At 42.0% G+C, this 9300-nt stretch overlaps 1 protein-coding gene across 3 annotated transcripts in view; it reads left to right on the forward strand.

Moving 5' to 3' along the window:
- SHISA9 (shisa family member 9) overlaps positions 1–9300 on the forward strand; it is a 283052-nt gene that overhangs the window by 218086 nt on the left and 55666 nt on the right. The window lies entirely within an intron of this gene.

A 9300-nucleotide genomic window follows, 5' to 3' on the forward strand; every position in this document is an offset into this window, starting at 1 on the left:
GGGTGTCTGCTGTTTCTTAAGTAGATGGTATTTTGAAAGGCCTTTATGATCTATCTTTTAATTCATTGTTACTCCTTCCAGCCCCAGAAAGTGTGCCTTCCTGGTGTTATTCATGTCGCTTAGGTTAAACAGCAGAAAATTGACAGCCAGTCTGAGCCTGTGCTTACCTAACAGCAATCTGTGTGTGCAGCTCAGACAGTGCCGTGCACATGTGCATAACCAGGTACTTCCATAACCGCTGGAGGATTGAATGCGGTGATATTTGCAATGTGCGCAGGACAGAGCTTGGCACGTAGTAAGCTCAAATGTATGTTAGCCCATTATTAGCTGCGTGCACACGTGCGTGTGCACCTGATCCTGCAAATGTTCACTGGTACGTCCAATATAAAATTAAATCCTTGCACCACCATACCCAAAGGCTGAGCACACCTGTGGGATTCTGTGTATACACAGACCTCCATGCACATCTCTAATGATGTGTATATACAACCAGATGTAGTCTTATCTGTGCACATGACTCCACACTGTGTGCACCATCAAAATGTGAAGGCACAAAAGAAGGAGCTGAACACGTACAGCGTGCTTTTTGTAATACAACAGGTTTGCAGAAGCCATTTGCAAAAATATCCTTTGGAAACTTGGCTGAAGGCTTTTCAAGCATGCATCAGAGGATCCCCATTTAGAGCCTTATTTCTATTTTTTACTCTTACTTGGTTCCAAATTGCTCTTTCCTCACCATCTCTTTGCTACCATTTGAATCCTCATCTTATTTGTTCCTACGTTCATCCGTTTGTTCGTTCGTTCGTTCGTTCATTCATTCATTCATTCATTCCCCTAACGTGTTTTCTATGCCTGTTGCAGGCTAAATATGGTGCTTGGTGCTGAGCTACAAGGCAGATATGTGTCTTCCTTCTTAGAACTGCTAATCTATCTTGGCATCAAGTAAATTGTTTACTAATGTGTGTGAAGCAGTTTACAGTTGCAAAGCTCTAGTGCATCCTTTGTCATACTTGGTTAGCACAGCACTGAAGATCTTTGATTTTGGAGCTAGAATACCTGGGTTCATATCTTAGCTGTACCAATTACTTGCTATAGTTGGACAATTTCACCTTTCTGTGCCCCACTTTGTAATCATAAAACAGAGATCACAGAAGTACTCAAAGTGTTGGTGAGGATTGAAAGAATTCATATACAAGAACCCCTTAAAACAGTGGGTGGCACATACTGAGTGCTACAGGTTGTTCTAAAATTACTACTGCCCATTCTCTCAGAAAAACCTGTACAGTTAGTGGTGTTATCCCCATTTTGCACGTATGAAAACAGGACTAGAGCAGCTCATTGTTGCCCCTGGATGACTGTCACTGCCTCTCAGCTGTCCTCCCTGCTTGCTCCCAGGAGGGAGACCATCTCTCACCCCCCACCCCCAGATAATCATTCCCTCTCGGATTTTCCCAGGAACTGGTGGTGAACGCAGATTTGAATCTTGCTCTGAGAAGAAAGCATCAGAAACAGCTGCTTAAGGTCCAGTGAGCCCCTACCTCTCTGTCTGCTCTCAGCACACTCCTGCTTCTGCTCATCTCCAGGGTCTCATTCCCTCTAACATGAGCTCCTCAGTTAATTTGAAACAAGAGTTTTATGTTGGGAAGTGGTGGGATAGAAGGTGAATTGTGGTACATTAGAAGAACCAGGGGCTTGGAGCTCAAACCTGGGTTCCAGTCACTTCCAGGCTGGGTGGTTACCTGTCCTCTGTGTGCCTCATCTGTAAAATGAGATCAGGGATTTTCCCAAAGTTTCCCCTTATGGAAGTGTAGAAATAGTGGAGAAAGCATGGGTTTTGCCTTCAGACTGACCAGCATCCAGTCCCAGCTCTGTGCCACCTCATTGGGACTTGCTTGTCTTATCTAAGGCTGAATCAGCTGGACTTCTTAGTTGCAAGCAAAAGGCCCAACTCTGAATGATTCCAGCAGAAAATGAATTTACTGAAGAGATATTAGGGAGCTCATAGAATTTCCAGGGTGTCTGGAAAACTAGGTTGGAAAACAAGCAGAGACAAAGAGATACAGTAGCCAGAACCACCACCAAAACCATGCCGTCCTACAAGGACCCTGCTAATGCCCTCCATGGGACACTGGATGCTGCTACAGCATTTCTTCCTCTAAGATGACTTCTTCACCGTCCCTGTTTCTTGGGCCATCAGTTCCCAATTCAAAGATTATGGCTGACACATCTGATTGGCCAAGCCTGCGTCACATGATCTTGCCTGAGCAGCAGGGGAGGATGGGAAAGCAAGTATCGTTGTGTGTGTTTTCAATTTCTGGAGTAGATCCCATCTCTCTCCAAGACTCATAAGATGTGAAGCTCCCCAGACACAGAAAGAGATGCTTAAGAAGATTGCGACAACAACAAAACAAGTGTAACTAAACTACATTGTCAACCACAGTATTGATTCCTCCTCTGTAAAATGGGGAAAAGACCCATCTCTAAGAATTATTGTAAAGGGTCCATGAGTTGGAGTTGAGCCTCATGACATGCTTAGGCATAGCACATAGCACATTATGTGCACTCAACAAAAGTTTATTTCTTGACCCAGTTTCTTAGAAGCTACTTCAGGACCTGAGTTTCAGGGGTGGTTCCCAAAAAGCTGCCTTCAGACTGAACAGCTGTGGAAGTGGTAGAGGATCCCTTGGTCTATGTTTCCAGACACCCAGTGGCTCATGGGAGTTCCTGAGAATGACTATCTATGCTTGAGATATGAGGGAAGCGAGCCTCATACTGTCCAGTGAGAAGTCACTCAAGATGGACAATGGTCTTGTTCCCTTGCCTAGAACGAGTGACATTTCATTCAGGAGACTGGCAAAATTGATATGAATGGCTCTTGGTTCACTAATCAAAGCATATTCTTCTCTCTTGATAACCATTTGCTACAATTCTATGCCACCAAAGCCTTTCTTGCATTAGATACTTATAAGTGGCCCCTCTTGGAGCAGAGAATAGGCTCATGGGGATGGTCCAAATGATTTCTCCTTCTCCAAGGCCCAGACTCAAGTCTGTCTCCTGGGTGAAGCTCTCTGTGACCATTCAGTCTCCAGAAATGTCTCCCTTCTATGAAGGCTCCAGTAGCTAATATTGCTTACCCCTTTCCCTCGATCTTGTTCTTCCTTCCACACATATTTGCTGAGGGCCTACTATATGCCAGGCCCTAGAGATAAAGTGGATAATAGGACAAAAAAGCAATATGCTCTCAGAATGTTCGTTTTAGTAGGAGAGAGAAAGTAAACAAGAAATAAAGTAATGTCATGTTGTGGAAGGTGTTAGCAAGACTCAGGGAAGGTTGGGAAACTTTCTGTGTGGATGTCAGGTCCCTTCTAAGGAAGACTGAGCCATGTGAAGACCCTGGCGAGAGAGCTCCAGGTAGAAGGACCACAATGCTCAGGCCCTGAGGTAGGTTTGAGCTGGTATGTTCCAGGAATAGCTAGAAAGTTGGCCTGGCTAGAGAATAGCGAGGAAAGGACAGAGTAGTATGCATGGATTAGTTAGTAAACATTTAACCCTTTGCACTCGCTTGCTTTTTTCTTGAGCTGCTACCGATGCTAACCGTGTCAAGTCACACTCGACATCTGAGTGCAAAAGGTTAACAAATTAAACCTTATATAGATAATTTTAATAAATAAGTTATTCAGATAATGACTTCTTATCTTGGCTGATTTAATGGTGTTTTATGCAATTAAACCCGTCTCCTACCTCTTAGTTTCTGCCTGTTAATTGTGACTAGAGGTACTTAGAGTTTTGACATTTGTTCACTGATATTAGTTCCTCTCCCAGTTGTATATTATGCTGCATAGGTGGCCCTGGTTCCTTTAAATTGTTATGTTCTACAAAATAGTGAAGTCAAAAGCAGAAGGTCATGTATGAGGTTCTAAGGGGAGTGTGTGTGTGTGGGTGTGGGGGGGGAGGCGGGGAAGTGTGCAACTAATAAAAGTTGGGTTATGTTTTGCCAATGCAGTCAAATCAGGAGGCCCAAGCCCAAGCATCAAATATGAGAACCAAAGTCTGAAGGAGAAAATTCTAGCATGTGCTCTTTGGGGACAGTTTTCACATGTCCTTGGGCTCAGTGTAGAGATACAGCCCTCTGAACCTAACAGCTAACAGCCTTCCTGTCACACAAGTACACAGACCCATCAGAACACTTCCACTCGGGTCACTGCAACAGGAGGGAGACCATCGCACCTCCCTGAAGCCTCCTAATTCCGCTGCTTCTGACTGAGACAGGGCAGGTGAGATATCTACTCCTTTTCACCTACTGGCATCAAGGAAACAAGTAGATGCATAGCCGTGGGGTAGATATTGGTGTTAAAGTGACCCCACTTTTTCTCCCTTATTCCATTTCCCATGACAAACGAAGTAGTAAGGTTGGCATTTGAACCAAAGCTTTACAATACAAATATTTCGCTGGAAAAGACAAACCCTGGTGAGAGGCAGAGACATATGTATTTCAAAGCAGCCATAGAAATTCTCAGGATTTTCTGCTCTGGCTCCAGGGGATTGTGAGCAGAGAGAACTATAGGCTGTGGGGTGCTCCAGGCTGGCCAGGACTTTTCTGAGGTCTGTGGAAAGGAGAACCACACAGGATGGTTAGGAGTCAGGGGAGGAGGGGCCTCTGCTACGCTGGTAGGCCACTCTTTGTGATATCACTGAGGGTATCTTCCCCAGCTGCCTAGGCCTTTATGTCATCAGACTCAGCTGTTGATGGAGAAAGTTCCACATCAGACCTGGATCCTAACACCCTCTCAGCATGCCTTCTGAACACTTCTCTTAACCTCTCCTCTAACACTTTGATGACCAGACTCTGACCCAGTTAATCAATCTCTGTCATTTTGGTGTTCCCAGCTCAACCTCAGCTGACCCCTCCTGCTAATATGCCATGTCCACGCGAACTCGAAGGCATTTTTCTGCCCCAGCCATCCTGAGTGTCCCCTATTGGCCAAGACCCATGGTCAGAACCAAGGCAGTAATGACCAATCTATCTTCCTTGTCTCTGCATTCTGTGTCTTTCACCCCCTGAGTCTTTTATAGGTAGCGGGTCCTTTGGGTGCCTTCCACATACAAGATAAAATTACGCATGGGCTAGGGTTGGAGAGTTTGTACTCTGCCCCATAAGAAAAAACCATTTCTGGTTCTATTCCCCTACCAATGCTAGAAATGGGGAGTTTCTAAAGATTTTTTTCCTGGAGACTTTGTACTGGGGAAAGGAAAATGTGATGACAGAGGTAGGCCTCAGATGTGGTTGTTAAGAGGAGATGAATTAATGCATATGGCTCCAATATTCTCAGCTAGGTAACACTGTTTTAGTACAAGAAGCCAGAAGAGCGGATTTGGAAGGAAGCGAAGGAGAGCTTTTTGTTGGGGACAGGAAATATGCATATTAGTCTTGGGTTCTTTGGCAGCCTAGTGGGTGTAGAAGAAATGAGCATAAGTATGAATTTTTTAAGATTTATGAGTGAGTGTAGAATGGTGTAAATTTTTTTTTTGGAAAACAGGGAAGGCAGGTACTTGATTGAATATAGTAGTCATTAGATACAAATTAAATAAGAATGTTCAGGTGATTCTTAAAGGGAGGTTAAGGAAAAACACAGAGGTGAGGATGTTCTTTTCTATCTTGCATTAGCATCAATCACTGTGCTAGGCATAGAGCACATCTTTAATACATGGAACTGATTGCTAGAATGATAAACCAGATTCCATTAAAACAAACCCAAGGCTTGTCCAAATTCTTTTCTGTGATAGAATGGGGGTATAGCAAATGGACTCAGAAATAAGTAGGCCGCTACTGGGCCTTGATGGTGTGTTATTCATAGAATTTTCTTGCAATGCTATTTGACATAGTAGGTGACTGTTATCATGCAGTTATATGATCACTGTCATAAGAGAAAACGAGAATCTCAGCAAATATGTCAGAACACTTGAAAAAGATTTCAATTGCAAGTGCTCTGGAAAGGAACACAAATGAAGTTAGTCATTTACATGATAAAATCCTGATGCAAGAAGAAGAGGAAGTGGTTTTGAATACATCCTGTTTTATCACCTTAGAATAGGTGTTCTCTGTCAAAAGATAGTTCTTGCCCTGGCCCGGTGGCTCAGTTGGTTGGAGCACCATCCTGTACACCAAAAGGTTGCAGGTTTGATTCCTGGTCAGTGCACATACCTAGGCTGCAAGTTCAATACTGGGTCGGGCACATATGGGAGGCATCTAATTGATGTTTCTCTCACATCATTGTTTCTCTTTCCCTCTAAAAATCAATGGAAAGATCCTTGGGTGAGGATTTTAAAAAATGGTCTTCTCAATCCTAATTCTTAAGGTGAATATGTTATTTATAACGTTTCTATTTGTCAGGAAGAAGAGATAGATAAATAGATGATAGATAGGTAGATAGCTAGATAGCTTTTTCTTGAAGACCATCTTCTGAAAGAATATGAACAGAACCTAAGTGACCTTGAGCAAGTGCCTTAACTTACCTGAGACTCAGTTTCCTTGTCTGTATGGAAGGTAATAATGTTAAACTTCTAGTGTCATAGTAAGGATGAAATTAGAAAATGTGCTTGGAAGTAACTACCTAGAATAAGTCCTGAGGAAAGGGACAAGATGACACTGGTCCCAAATGTCATTTACGGGAGGAGAAGAGGCATGATCTTCATTTGACTTTGGGAAAATTATTTAAGAGCTCTAAACCAACTTTATTCAGCTTTTCAAAGTTGCTTTGGCTATTACAGATCTTTTGAATTTCCACATGAATGTTAGAATCAGCTTGTTATTTCTATAAAAAAATCTGCTTGGATTTTGATTGGGATTACATTGAATCTATATATTTAAGGAGAACTGATATCTCAACCACACGAAGTCTTCTAAACCATGAACACAGTGTTTCATTCCATTTATTTAGGTCTTCTTAATTTTCTCTCACTGAGGCTGGCTTTGTACTTTTCAGTGTATGTGCCTTGCATATCTTTTGTCAGATTTACTTCTAAGTATTTAATATTATTTGGCTGTTGCATTGTTTTTACCTTTCAATTATAATAGTTTATTACTATTATATCAAAATACAATTGAGTTGTGTATATTGACCTTGTATTCTGCAGCCTTGCCAAAATCTTATTTGTTGTAATAGGAAGGGTTTGTTTTTTATATATCTCAAAGAATTTTCTACACAGGTGATTATAAAGATAGGTTTAGTATTTTTCAACATGGATTCCTTTTCTTTTTCTGCTTTAATGTGCTTTCTAGAACTGCCAATATAATGTTGAATAGAAATGGTGGAAGTGAATATATTCTTACATTGTTCCTGACTTTAGGGGAAAGTATTGGGCATCTCACCATTGAGTATGATATTAGCTGTACATTTTCCCATAGATGCCCATTGTCAGTTTAAAGAATTCTTTTCTATTTCTAGTTTGCTGAAAGATGTTGAATTTTATTAAATGATTTTTTTGGATCCATTGAAATGATCATATGGATTTTCTTTTTTAGATGGTCAACCTTATAAATTACATGGAATAATTTTAAAATGGTAAACTAACTTTGGACCTATGGAATTATTGCCACTTGGCCAGAATGTATTAATTTCATATATTATTGAGCGAGGTAAAGTGACTTGCTCCAAATCACCCAGAAAGGAGCAGAAATAGGAGGAGAATTCAGGCAATCAGACTTCACAGCCTGGAGTGCTTACCTTTCTCATGCATCAGCTCACTGTAGGATCTACGTATTTAGTTGCACATAAGAAAACTTTAGGGAGTCCATCAATGCATTTATTATAATTTTGATTACAATCTACTAGAAAAATATAACTGGCACATCAAATCTGCAATTTTATAGGTGTTACTGCTTGGACTTAAGCAAAGGTAGTGATATTAGACTTGCATTTAAGAAGAGTTATTTTAACAAACAGTATTTAATTAATTTGTTACTCAATAAATAGGAAGTGGGCAAATTTGGCAAAAACCGTGAACATGTCACAAGCTTAGGAAAACATATTTTGCATTCTCTATCCCAGGGATGGGGAACATTTTTTCTGCCAAAAGCCATTTATAATATCATTTGTGGGTCATATGAATTATCAACTTAAAAATTAGCCTGCTAGCCCAGCTGGTGTGGCTCAGTGGTTGAGCATCGACCTATGAACCAGGAGGTCACAGTTTGAGTCCCGCTCAGGGTACATGCCAGGATTGTGGACTCGATCCCCAGTGGGGGGCATGCAGAAGGCAGCCGGTCAATGATTCTCTCTCATTGATGTTTCTAGCTCTCTCTCCCTCTCCCTTCCTCTCTCTGAAATCAGTAAAAATGTATTTTAAAAAATTAGCCTGCTGTAATTGGTCTAACATTTAATTAACTCACCTCTAATGTCTTGGCAGGGCCAGATCAAATGATTTTGGGTGCCTTATATGGCCTGTGAGTCAGACATTCCCTCCCCCTGCTTATCCCATTGGATGGATCAGGAAACTGCGGTTGAGATGGGTTCAGATTCCTCCTACCGGGAGTAGAAAAGGCACTTTCCAGTGTCTTTCCTCTCTGTCTTAAGGTTTACCATTCCTCACACCTGCCCTTCCCACAGCAGGCAGGAGAGTGCACTCGCTCTCACATGCTGATTGGTAAGTGCAGGTCTTTCTACCGTGAATTTATTAAGATTAATTTACTAAGGTGGTTGGCGGATTTATCGAGCACTTAAAAATGTTAATGGACACAGTGCCCCATAAATCATGTCAACAGATCTTTATAAAAACAGGAGGGAGCTTTTCAGTGGGGCCCAAGAAGCAGCACTGGCTCCACAAGGTGGACTCGGACAATCTTTAAAGGAAATGGCAGGTATTATCAGCCCTCAGTCTGGAGTGATTCTCCAGCCAAGGAATTCTCAATGGGAAGCCATTCTCATAATAATAGCTGTCATTTGTTAATGCCTAGGGTTTGAGGGAAACTGTGCTTGGGATTTTATATATGCTCTCTTTGAGCCTGAAAATGTCAGTTTTATTATCTCCCATTTAATAGATGTGATGATCCTGAGAAGGGAAGGGACTTGCCCATGATTGTGGCAAGTCCCTGTCTCGCAGCTGCAACTGTCAGACTATTTGCAGTTCTTTCATGCTTCTAGGCTTTTGCGCTCATTGTTCCTTCTGTCTGGGGCACCCTCTTGCTCCCTCTTTATGCAATACTGGCCAATTGGTCCTTCACATTCCAGCCCTCGTCACTTCTCAGCCATCTGGTCATGGCACTCCCATGCCTACCCATCTTAGAACATCCCTATGCTTTAA

This window comes from Eptesicus fuscus, chromosome 4, assembly GCF_027574615.1.
Source record: "Eptesicus fuscus isolate TK198812 chromosome 4, DD_ASM_mEF_20220401, whole genome shotgun sequence".
Classification (NCBI taxonomy): domain Eukaryota; kingdom Metazoa; phylum Chordata; class Mammalia; order Chiroptera; family Vespertilionidae; genus Eptesicus; species Eptesicus fuscus.